Below are 13,943 nucleotides of genomic sequence, written 5' to 3' on the forward strand. Positions count from 1 at the left end.
TCTTCTGAATGTATTTGTTTACATTTGACCAACAGAAAATAAAGTGCAGATTTCCATATTCGAACATTCAAATTAAATAAAAACAAAGTTTACTTTGTATAAAGTTACTAAATATTTTATTTAAAGTCTAATAATTGTAGTGAACATAGGTTTTATACAATAGAAAATGTCCGTTGAACTAGATATCGCCAAAGAAGTGGAAAATACACCCATCGTGCGGGGCTATGATTGGAATCAAGGAATTGATTACTCAAAATTATTTGAGTCGTATGTTAATATGGGGTTTCAAGCTATTAATCTTGGGTTGACAATAAGAGAAATCAATCTAATGGTTATGTAACCAAATTTTTATGGAAAGGTTTATGTATTTTAAAATATTCTTAGCTTGATTGTAGGTTGAAGAAGACTATTAAATGCCCACCCACGTATATGGGATCATTCGAATTATCTGGCCGAGATTTATGGGATCATGGTATAAATCGTATAGGTAATTTGCTTGTACCGAACGATAACTATTTCAAGTTCGAGGATTGGCTCATGCAGCTACTTGATAAAATCGTTGAAGAGCAAAAAACGAAAGGCATGATTTGGTCTCCTTCTCATATTATACAACTACTTGGAGAAAAGATAAACGACACCAGCTCAATATACTACATAAAATACCTGTGTTTTGCCCTGCGCTAACAGGTGGTAGCCTAGGTGACATGATTTATTTCCACTCTTTCCGTCACCCCGGATTAGTGGTAGATATTTTATCTGATTTCCGATGTCTAAACACTATGTTCTAAAAAATCTATAAAAGTTCTTAACTAAATCTGTATTCCGTAGGCCATCCCGAAAAAAAACATAACCACTACACTTGGGTAGTTTGTATTGGTGGAAAGGCTGCCTGTAGATAATACACATGTGGCAAAAAAATGTTTTTGAATTAATAAAAAAGAGATTTTAATTTTTTATAATGCAGACTTTTATGTATGCATAAGAACTAATATGCATTATTATTAGTGTCACACTTTCAAAAAATCGGGTTTATTCATACTTTTTTTGATAGTAACTCAACGAGATATTGACCAATCGACTTCAAATTGAAACTGAGTATTCTATAGTATATTATTTACTATGCAATGACCTACGATCTTTTTGATTGGCTGAAAATTGTCGATTTGCCATTAAAAAAAAAGACAATTGTTTACCTAAAAAAGACACCTTTTTCGGAACCTCCGAAGACAGCACATAACTTCGTTATTTTTCAATATTTTTGTAAAAAAAAAACTTAAAATATAGCCGAAAATATACCTTATTATGTCCAAAGAACTTTATACACAATACAAATTATTATTAATTACACTAATATGTATTGTAAAAAATTTCAACATATGTATATGTACTTCCATTTAAACTCAATTTCCAATTGATGTTTTCCTAACGGCTAAGGAATTGTCAATTTGTATTGTATGTCAAACGACAAATTACCACCCGAGATTGTATCCTATTGCATGCAAAAATTTCGAAATACTTGAAGCGTGTTTAAAAATTGCACAAAAAAAACAACTGATTTAACATTAAATAACAAATAACATCCCAATAAAATTGAACAGATATTGAAAGTAATTTAATATAATCACTTAAATAACGTAAACTTTTGCATTATTTAATATATTTTCATCAAAATTTAAAATTTATATGTATGTAGCTCAAATGCTAACACAACACCCTGATAACCCTGAAAGTATCAAAAAAAAGTGTTACACAACACCCTAAGATTTCCTAGAGATGAGTATATGTATGTAAACAAAGCAAAGGTTTATTACCTCAGTATATATATTACTCAGTATATATATTACTCAGAAAACTAATGCACTCCGTTTAGAGTATAACTTGATACTGAAAAATTATATAAATGCGAATATAAAACCAAATTAAACTTACGAATCAACTCGATTGGCAATAGATTTTGACTAAAAATACTTTGTATTTGTTAACATTAACAAAGCCGAATGCAAAATGTTTATTTAGAAATAGTTTCGTAAAAAATTGTTAAAATAACGTAGCATCTGGACAGGCAATTATATTTGTCCAGAAAAAAGAATTGTTGAAAGATTGTTAGAGGTGACAGCATGTTGAATAGGATTATAAATATTTGACTAATAGGGCCCATACATGACATACATGTGCGTTTGATCTGTGTGAATTCGCTTCGCCCATACACGACACCCATATCCATTTTGCGTTCGTTCTTCACACAGTCAACATGTGCCACAGCCAAGCGGAACATTTCTTGGAATTTATTTCTCATGTAGCACTTTTATCTATTTCTTTGTATTTCGTTAATAAGATATTCCAACTATTTTTCTCAATTTTACTTTTATATTTATCACTTTTCGTTTGCCAAATTGCTAATTAATTTTTTATGAGCAATAAATTCTGATACGATATATTTATTAATGGGGTAGCCTGCTTTAGAAGTTGCAACCAATAGATTTTTTTTTTACGATTTTTTTTTTGACGTTTTGTTTTTTTTGACGATTTTTTTTTAATTGGCGACCGAACGTCGTATGGAATATGGCGCAAAGTTCATTATCTTTGACATTAAAATATCTTCTATTTAAACTATAATAAATAAACTAAGAAAAGTCAAGTTTGAACATATTTGAAAACAACATTAAGTAAAATTTCTTTGGACAAAAACCACTTTTTTAAATTGAAATTTTTTTAAATTTTAATTTTTTTTAATTTTACACTTTTTTTTTAGAATTTTCTTTGTTTAACTAGAATATAAGTTATTAAAAAATATGAATCTGTTAAAATTTTTTGTTTCTGATAAAAATTGCGACCTGCATCCTGCTCGGCGTCCGAAAAATGTACATGGGAATTTTGTGAAAGATGCTGAAATATTTATATACCCATAAAGCTTAGAAATTTCACTTGAATCAATTATTTCTTTCCTTCCCAAAAAAATCCTCGAAAAAATCGATATGTTGAAGCCTCTAAAGCAGGCACCCCCCTTAACACTTGCCATTGTTCTTCCGTGCTCTTCACTGTTCGGCGACACGAGAGAAATGAGCACACAACGCCATACACAACACACATGCGCGCACACCGATCATAAAAAATCAAACATTTTCGCGAACATGGATCAGTACGCGCACAAGCCCATAAACGAGTAAACCGCATGCGCACACATACCCATCGAACGCACTTGGGTGTCGTGCATGGGCACTTTAAATAATTATCCTTACAACTATTGCGGCAATAAATTGACGAATTGGCGGCAAGTACACACATGGTTAAAATAATAAGTACACACGCCCGTGTTACATTCAATGACTAATAAATTCGTTTTTATTCATGTTCAAAGAGAAATAATAGCATTTCATGGCACGATTCCGAATACTTCGGCGGAGGAGTAAAAAAAAAAACGAATTTCCAGAGGAGGAATATCAAAAATAATATAAAAAGAACTTATATTTTTTAAAATATTCACGATTAAATGTTCAAAAATTTGCTCTACTAACAGGGTTAGAGTTGTGAACAGTTTTCCCATATACATACATATGTATATGTATAATATATAATTTATATTTAATAAACACCAATAACTAAAATATTATAAAATTTATATAATATCAGGGTGACTGAAGTACTTTCGCGTAGTACTCCTTTCTACGTTGGCAGCCTTCAGTCTCGTTCTAAAAAAATAACACTGGTCGAGTGAAGACCCGCGGTGACTGAAGTATTTTCGCATAGTACTCCTTTCTGCGTTAAAAATAAAAAAAATATATTGAATGTTCGATATAAATTGGTTATATTTTTTGGTTATCACGCACTCACATTGAAACGAAATTTAAGTTTTCGCTGTAAAATGGTTAAATTTTGGTTATTATATCTGTCAGCGATTTCCATGTATTTTTGATAATACGTTATTTTGTATTTTAGGTGACAATATATATAATATTACTAGTACTATATAATATTCCTTATTTCTTCAATAAATTTAAAAAAGAAAATATCCATATGCATGGATAGAGGAATGTTTTGGATAAAGAGGAATTTCAGCGAATTGCCTTATCATCATATGTCTGCGCCCCATTTCGTTGTAATTTCGCAAATGATGTTCACTACGAGTATAAAAGGTGATTTTTAAAATAAAGATTTCTTAGGTTAAAGAACATGCTAAAAGTGAGAAATGTGTATTTAATTAAAAGTTTATAGTTTAATTTAATTAATTTGATGTGAATAACGTGAGTAAAGTGTGCTTAATGTGGTGAAATGGCTTCTTAAAATATTCGAATTTTGGAACTTTTTGAATTTAAGGTCGAATATCTTGTAAACTAAGCGTTTGCGGTACCTATAACCCGATATATATTTTTTAATGAGGCGTCGCCAAGAAATCAAAATTGTGCCCCTTTCATATATGGCTTAAATAACAAAAATGAAGATATTTGTAATAATAGTTGAAGTAGGTGATTAAATTTCTAGCAAATATTAAAAAGACTAAAAAGAAGACAAAAAAATAAGTACATCAGGTATCTGTGAACGAAAACATTGATCAGTTTGGGTTTTCTGTTTGTTGTTTGATTTTTATTAATTTCTTCCATCAGTATCTAGTAAATCCGCCGTATCAATTTCAATACAAGAGCGATTGCGAACGATTGCTTCTCAATCCGTTACTTTAGCTCCCCCCTTAGGTTTTCAATTGGATTCCGGTCTGGAGATTAATATGGCCATTTAAGAGACCTCCCACTATTGTTCTGAAACCAATCTTCTAGCAGCCTCGGAGTATGCTTATAATCCATTATCCTGCTGAAATTTCCATATTAGTGGCATGCTTTCCTTAGCATATGGCAGCATCGTGACTTCCAAGATATCTTTATTTTAGTGATTGAAATACGATGTATTGGTCTTACACGATAATTCTTTATCTTTTAGAAGTCGAACATTCCGTCTGGAATCAAAACAAATTAATTTTTGTTTCGTCACTCCACAAGATATTGCGCCCACTTTTTCTCATCACTTGAGTCGGACCAATTTGCATAATTTTTTTTTGTAATCTAATCTTAAATTTTTTTTGCACACTGGCATTCTTTTGGCTATCCTGCTAGGTCACTTATCTCGATGTAGCTTTCGTCGGGCCATTCGGGAAGATATTATGCTACCAATATCGGCTGATTTTATCCCTGAAGATATCAATGGGTCCTTTTTACCAAGAGTGACAATAGGATTTTCCGTTGTTGTTGACGTCTTTTTCGGTCGACCGCGAGTTTCTACATTCTTTTTTCTATATTAACTATAATAAAAAATACTTTCCAACATTTTTCAAGTTATAATTGAGTTGTGAACACTTTTCCATATACATATGTATGTAAGGTTCAACAGGACCAAAGTTTATTAATACACATGAGATTTATTAAATAAAAGTTGATACAAAAAGAAATTAAATTATACAAAGTTTAACCGCAGTTCTCAAAAGCGAAATTCACACTATACTACTGCCGATACTTCGCGTTCTCTCTTCCTCACCTCTTCCTGCCAGACTGTCCTCCATTGACCAGCGTTGCCACCTTACATTCGGTCATCCTGATCGTCTTCTGTCTCAGATGACTCCTCATGAAGGTCATCTTCTTCATTTTCGACGTAACGCCACAGTTTCATATGATATGCACTAGTTGACGTTTGGTGTGGCCCTTGAAAATCAGCAACCTTTCTAACACCATATCTGCCATGCTCTTTAACCATTACCACCTCTTATGGACCAATATATTATACTTACTGGCCAATTTTTTGCCTGTTATAAACTGGGTGACCTTAGTGGCTACTAAATCAGATACCTGATACACATGTTCGCCTTTTCTTTTATTGTTATAACTTGATTTGTATGCATTTTGTGCGTCTAAAATTTGCTTTCGGGCCTCTTGTCGAATCTTGTTGCGTTCATCTTGCATACCTTCTAGTACCTCTTCTTGTAGTACCTTTAGCAACTCGCTATCTGTTTCGTTGCGCATTTTAACACCGAACACAATTTCGAATGGTGTAAATTTTGTCGAATCATGAATGTGAAAATTGATAGCGCGCTGTACATGTAACGTATACTTTTACCACTTGTCCGGTTCTGCTGCTGAATCTTCGCTAATACGGAAAGAATAACGCGGTTGACTCTCAATCTGGCCGTTACCCCTTGGTACGCCCGCTGTTAACTCGACGTGCTCGATTTTATGTTTTTCACAAAATTCTTGAACATTTTGGAAGTATAAGCTGTACCTCTAACGCTTATTATATGCTGCGAACCGCCGAAAATTGTCACCCATGACTCAAGGTGTCTTACAACTTCTTGTGTTTCTGTACTTTTAGTAGGATATATCCAAGTAAATTTAGAAAAACCATCGACGACAGCAAAAATATATTTGTAACTCTTCGATGTCGCATCCAATGTACCCAAATGGTCAATATGAAGCGTAGATAGTGGACTATCACCTTTATCGATGCAATATAGAAAATCTTCTTTTTTACCCAGCTTCTGGTTATGCATAATGCATTCTATACAGTTTTTGATAGTCTGCTGAACTTTCTTTTCGAGATGTGGAATGAAATAGTTGTGCCATATAGCAAGTATTGTTTTTTTGCAACCCATATGCCCTAATCTGTGCGTTTCTCTTATTATTTCGCCCTCCATCTTCTTTGGTACCGCCAATAAGTCTTGCCCGTCGACTTGCTTGTAGATTAACTTGTTTTTAATTTTATAATCGCCGTACTGCTTTGTTTTAAGGATCTCTGCCACAGCTGCCAAATGTTCGTCTTTTGTCTGGGCCCTTGAGATCTGAGCTTGAACCTCTGACGTTACTGTCATCACGGGAAAGCTGTCCTCGTGTTTCATGCTGCTTCCAGCACGATGCTCTATATTAAATGAAAAGTCCTGAAGATACATCAGCCATTGCACTACTTCACGTGGCATATCTTTTTTTCCGTTAGTTTGTTTGAAAGCCGTACAATCTGTCACCAAGGTAAATTCTGGTAGTGGGGCAACTTCTTGGATGGTAAATAAGCTGCTTTAACTTCAAGGAAATAGCTGTGTAATTTTTCCTGTTGCGGGAAAGTCTTTTTACTCCAAGAGAAAACAGGATGCCACTTTCCGTCGTGCTGCTGCAAAAGTGTCTGCAAAGCCATGTTTCGATGCATCGACATGTAACTGCGTATTAGCATTGTATATTTGTAAAACTGGTTCCGACGTGAGTGCCGTCAAATAATTGATCGCTCTAACCTCTGTCTCTCCAATCCGAAATACTGTAGCTCTTTTAAGCCGTTCTGTTAATGGTCTGGTGTGTTTAGCGTAGTCTCGGATAAATTTTCGAAAGTATCCGGTTAAACCCAAGAACGCTTGTACGTCTCGTATGTTTTTTGGTATAGGAAAGTTTTTGACTGCTTTTACTTTACCTTGCTCAGACGCGTCTTCAACCGCGTGTTCAAGAAAAACAATTAGATTTTTTTAGAAATTCGCACTTTACTCACTTAATTTCTAGCCCATACTGCTGCGCTTGTTGTAATACCCGTTGCATATTGTTTAAACATTGTTCTTCAGTACATCCAAAAATTACGATGTCATCTACACACATCTCCATTATAGATTCGTTTATTAATTTTTGTAAAACATAGTTAACGTAGCATACAAAAACTGCGGGGGAGTTACAAAAACCAAATAGAGCTCTGTTAAATTTATAGAGTCATTCTTTCGTTAAAAAAGCCGTATATTTTCGACAACTTTCTTCAACTTCGACGTGGAAGAACCATTTGTAAGGTAAATGACGGTAAAATATTTTGCGGCTTGCATTTTTTCAAATACTTCCTCAACATTTGGTACTGGAAACCTATCTTTTAACACTATTGTATTCAATTTACGAAAGTCTACGCATAGTCTGTAGCGACCATCTTTATTCTTTGCCAATACCACCTAGTCAGCGACCTCTGAGCACGACTCACGTATAATGCCTTTCTGCAACCACTCATCTACTTGTTTCTTTACGAATTTTCTCTTCGCTATTGACAAACGAGTAGGAGACTCACGAAAGACGATATCATTATTTTTCGGAACAATATTCAGCTTAATTGGACAGTTCAACTGAATAAAACTCGGCTTATAGTTTTCAATTAACTGTTGAACAATTTTCTTAAATTTAGGATTTAAGATGTTAACATATACTTCATTGTTGTTACTCATAAAATAAACATTACACGCACCTGCGTTACCCTCAATCTGATGAAAGCGACACCCATTGACTTCTATTGCTACAAAAGAATTTTTTTTTTTAAATCGTACCAAATGATTACGTCCACATTGATATTACTATCTGTGATTACTAAAAAGGTGTGCTGCGTACATAACCCGTCGACTATGACTTGCGCTACAAATTTACCCACCATGTCTGCGGTGACATTGCCTAAACTATATAGTGTAGTGAAACTTTTCTGCAACTTGCATGTGCTAAATATTTGCACACCAATACGTATTAACATCACTGATTCTTCTTCTACATTACCTACTGCTGCTATTTTGCGCATCTGAAGAACGTACTCATGGAATTTCTCTGATGTAAGTTTTCGTCGTTACCTTAGCTGTTTATGTGCCTCTGCGCTGCTTGGTGTTTTATCGAACTCCTCCAGTAATATAATACACAACGACTCATAGCTGGATACTGTAACAGTTTCTAAAAACAATGCTGCTGTGCCTTTCGTTTTCCTTTCATTTTGTTGCGTGCGTTGACATACAGTGAATCAATTAAGTTTATGTACAAAGGCATTTTCTCTAATAAACCTATAATTTCTTCATTAAACTTTGTAAAAAAAAATAAAATTTTTTTTGTCAATTCCAATAACGAACATATTTTAATGCATTTATTTCAAAATCAGTCACTTTTTTCTATAAACACAACAAAATATAACAACAAAAACATAAATTCCACTGATTTAACGTCAATAAAGTTTTGGTACAAAAACGAAAAGAAATTATAATATCATTTATACAAAAAGACAATATAATTTTAATACTTTGTGGGACCTCCTTTAGCTTTAATTATTGCTTGTAAACGGCGATGCATGCTTTTTACTAGCACATTAGAGTCAGACTTTGTAATTTTGGCCCATTCAATTCCTAAAGCGGCTTTTAAGGTATCCTTCGACGAAATATTGTGTTTTCGAATCCTTTTTCTATCAACTCCCATATGTGCTTTATAGGATTAATGTCGGGTGATTGTGGTGGCGTTTGGGGTTGCTTGCAGTTATATAGGAGCCATTCAYGGACGAGATACGACGTGTGTTTAGGGTCGTTATCTTGTTGAAAAAGAAATTGGCTGCTGTTGAGACCCAATTTTTGCACGCTTGGGCGCAAATMTTTTTTTCAGAATATCCAGATGCATAAATTTGTTCATTTTATCTGTTATAAACTCCAAATTACCCACGCTATACAGCAGCCATACATCCCCATACCATGATGTCTCCCCCACCATGTTTCACTGTAGGTATTAAGTTATTTTCTTGCATCTCTGCATTGGCACGCCTCCACACTTTTATTAGTCCGTCCGACCCAAATATRTTGAATTTTGATTCGTCAGTGAATACAACATTCTCCCAAAACGATTCTGGTTTTTCAAGATGTTCTTTAGCAAATTGTAATCTTTTTTTCTTATTTGCTTTTGATATGAATGGTTTACGTCGCGCAGTTCRTCCGTAATAACCAGCTTTGTGCAGCACATTTCTCACAGTTTGAGGATTTACATTTTTTTGAAATTCCACGTTTATATTATTTGTAATCYTTACTGCTGAAWTACGAGGATTTCGCTTGATAGCACCGACGGCATTACGTTCTTCGCAGGGCATTAACCCTTTAGGTCTGCCGGACCTATGTTTTATATTTAGATCTCCGTTAGTTGCATACGATTTTATAATATTATAAACACTTGAATTTCATTTCTTCACTATTGTTCCAATGTCCCGTAGAGTTTTATTTTCCAAATATAATTTTAATATTAATTTTCTTACTTCGAACGAAATTTGTAAACCGCGTCCMATTTTTTTTTTTATTTCAACAAATAAATACAATAAACTTTTATAGTTTTACACTTTCACACTTGACTATGTCTAGTTTACTGTCCAGCTTAAACAAATAACTAAAAAAAAATTAATCAAACGCAACAAAAACCAAACCAATATGACACGATGAATGAAGTGTACCTAAACTATTTTGAGTACTTTCTGGCTGCTTTTTAAATTCACAGCGTCTAATTGGCACCGCAAGACAGATAACGGCATACCATTCACTCAGTAACGTTGAGAATAATCCAGTTCTTGGAATGTACATAACGGTGTTTTTAAAACTTTTGTTGAAACTAGTTGTTTCAACGATTTTAGCTCTAAATTGTTACTGTACCTAAACTTTATTGATTCACTGTACTTTTGCTTGGGTGTCAAATCAAAAGCCTCGGAATTTTCGCCGAAATTAGCAATGCACTGTCGAACTGGAATAGATTCCCCATCAAAACACGGTATAATATTCGCAAACGCCTCGATTGACACATTATTTTTATTTGTGTCACTCTGCTTCATTGTCTCCACAAATAGTTTCAATAATTCTCCAACGTCCTTACTACTGGCCATGTTGCTTGCTTCTTCTTTTTTCTTCTCTCCTTCTTCGTCAAACTCGTTGCTCTGCTTTTGTTCGAATATCTCAAATTCGTTAACTGCTGCTCCGTTCTCGCTGCTGAGCTGTGCTTTGTCTTCGCTACTTACTTCGACCGCAACTAATTCGTTCTTCGATTTTTCTGCTCCGTTCTTATGCATTTTTTTGGCTGGTGTAAATTTACTCGGCTTTTTATTTGAATGCAACATTCCGCGCTCCGTTTCTGCTCTTCGGTGGAGCCCCCATGTAAGGTCCAATAGGACCAAAGTTTATTAATACAAATGAGATTTATTAAGTAAAAGTTGATATAAAAAGAAATTAAATTGCACAAAGTTGAACCGCAGTCCTCAAAAGGCAAATTTACACTGTACTGAAAAAGATAACTTGATCAGAATCTCTTTTCTTGCTCTCTCGCTTGTCTCGTGGCAGGGCACCCTGATCTGTTTTCTGAGCTTGCAACAAAACACAATCAGGATGCCGTCAACCAGCAGTTAGTGAAAAAGTCGGGATGACAGAAGAGCAGCGCTATAATTACTTGACGAAATTAGTGTGAAATGAAATTTCATTGAACTGTGCGAACATATTTTGGCAAAATGAATGTATTTTAGCATTTATATATGTAAGCATTTTCAAAGTGTTTAATTTAGTGTTTTGTATAATTTATTAAATACCCAAGCTAATATTTTTCAGCAGTGGCATCATTGGGAAATGTTATAGAAAATCCGAGTTTTGACAGCTCTTTCTCGAACCAAAAAATCTCGTATCAAGTTATCTATGGTACTACTGCCGATTCTTCGCGTTCTCTCTTCCTCACCTCTTCCTGCCAGGTTGTCCTCTATTGACCAGCGTTGCCACCTTACTTGTATATGTATAATATGTAATTTATATTTAATAAACACTAATAACTAAAACTCTATGATAACTTTATAAATATTGTACATATTTATATAATACCGGGGTGACTGAAGTACTTTAGTATAGTACTAATTTTTACGTTGGCGGCCTTCGGCCATTTTCTACGAAATACAATGAAATGCGGAGCTATACAACCTTAAGAGCCAACCAATAAAATAAATCGGGGAGGGGGTTCAGCATTTTCTTTTCACTATAAAAGGTAGTATCGAATTTTTTAAAATCAACCCGTAGATGAATTCGTGCACTTCACCAAGCATTCAAAATTCAATCATGACTGCAGTATAAAGGAATGTACTTATTATTTTGACCATATGTGTTAGCCTAAGAGCCAGTGAAAAGCTAACAGTATGTATTTGACCAGACCTAGGGTTTTGTCCAGTGAGGCCCCTATACTTATTGCACATGACATGGGGACTTTACAATATATTATTATGATTATCGAAAAACAACAATTTCAGACCATTACTGCGCGTTTAACATTGCAGCAGACGGTTTTGAAAGTGCTGAAAAAAATAAAATTTTAAAAGTATTTGACCAGATCTGCCATTAATATATTTGATTCATTAGGGTCTTATAAAGCTATTTTAATCACGTCAGACGATTTTATTGAGTACCTACTTCAGAAGACAGCATAATCTTTATTACTATCCAGTCAGGTATATGCATAGACTGTTTGTTAGCTACAAACCTTCTTTCATTTTTCCAATAAAGATTATTATTTTACTCACTCTAGGCTATAGTAATCTCTTGCAAACAATATACTAAAACATATAAGGTATTGATATTAAAAAAATATATATATATTTTGAAAGAATTTCAATTATCTAGGTATAACCAGAGAATATGAAGTAATACATAAAGCGCATCATGGCGAATGACAAAATTTCAGTTTCGGGTGCGGGTGCGGGCGGTAAGCAACAGGCGTAATTTGGTTAGCAGAACTTGAACAACGGAATTATGTTAAATTTCATATTCTTTACATTGCGAAAATATGCATGAAGTTTTGGAACGTCGCGCCTATTCGTAAATTCTTGTTGCCTATTCGTAATATGTCTTGTTTTTGTTGTTGGCTTTTTGAAAGAAGCAATGGTTTGTATTTGCGATCAAATCTGTTTTTGTATTAACGAGTAAAAACAAAAATGCAGAAGCAATGACGCTCTGCAGTGTATATTTCAAAAGAATTTTAGCATTGAATTGACTTTTGTTTGTGAATATGCTCTGGTTAGAGCCACATATGCGCACGAATCAAAAAATACAAACATTCTTCTGGGAAAACAATAATAGTCTCAAAAATCTTCATTACAATATGAGTACACATGTAAATATGTGCATATGACATATCCATACAAAAAATGCATACAAAACATACATAATTATATGCGTTCACATGTAGATATGTCACCCGTAAAAATTACAAATATTGTTCTTCAAAAACAACAACCGTCTCCAATAGCATCAGAAATCAATATGGCCGACGTCAAAATAATTACACAACAACAAAATTTTCATTCATGAACGCAAACGCACTTTCAAAAATCATATTCAATTCATTCATAAAAGCAGGCGCTATTACATCCCCCGAGCATACCTTGCCTACAAGCGTCTTTTCGCGACAATTTCAAAAGCCAAAAATCATAAATTGAATATATTTCTGAAATGTATGAGAAGGAAAAAGTGTCAACCCCGCAAAAATAAGTATTAAAATATATTAGAATAAAATTGACAACATATTTGTCGATTTTCAATTCAAGAAATATTTCAAAGAAAATATTCAATATTGCTCTGATTCATGTGTACAGTCAATCTCGGCTAAGTAGTACTCCACTTAAATGAAAATCAAATCTCTCCCTCATCACTCTTAACAGCATATATTATATCTTGCTGCTTCTCACGATTTGCTTTTTTTTTTAAATATCTAGAAATTATTGTTTTAAGTACGACTCATTTAAGCATCCGCAGTCGCTTATGTATCATATTATATTTTTATTTTTAACTAATTACAAATATCCGTATCTTTGAATGTGGCACATAACCAGTATTGACTGTATTTGTCAAGGAATGTGAAAAATATTTTGTAATTCTGAAATATTTTTACTCAGCTGTGTCGATATGTATGCAAGCTCACGCATAAACATATGTACATATTCACGCTGGGTTTATTTTTTTTTTTTTTATAGTAGGAGGAAGCATCGAAAGCCGGAGTGCGGAACTTTAATCCGCTAAACCTAACCTACTCCCAACTCAAGACTCTCCCACGGAACCACCAGATAAGGTATTACTTCATGGGAGCGACAAGACATATTACGTCTCCTCTATAGCATGGACGGAGTGACGCCTACTCTGCTGTAGCTGTCTTAATGTAGTC

Source organism: Bactrocera latifrons, unplaced genomic scaffold, assembly GCF_001853355.1.
Source record: "Bactrocera latifrons isolate USDA-ARS-PBARC rearing strain unplaced genomic scaffold, ASM185335v1 scaffold_1126, whole genome shotgun sequence".
In the NCBI taxonomy this organism is placed as follows: domain Eukaryota; kingdom Metazoa; phylum Arthropoda; class Insecta; order Diptera; family Tephritidae; genus Bactrocera; species Bactrocera latifrons.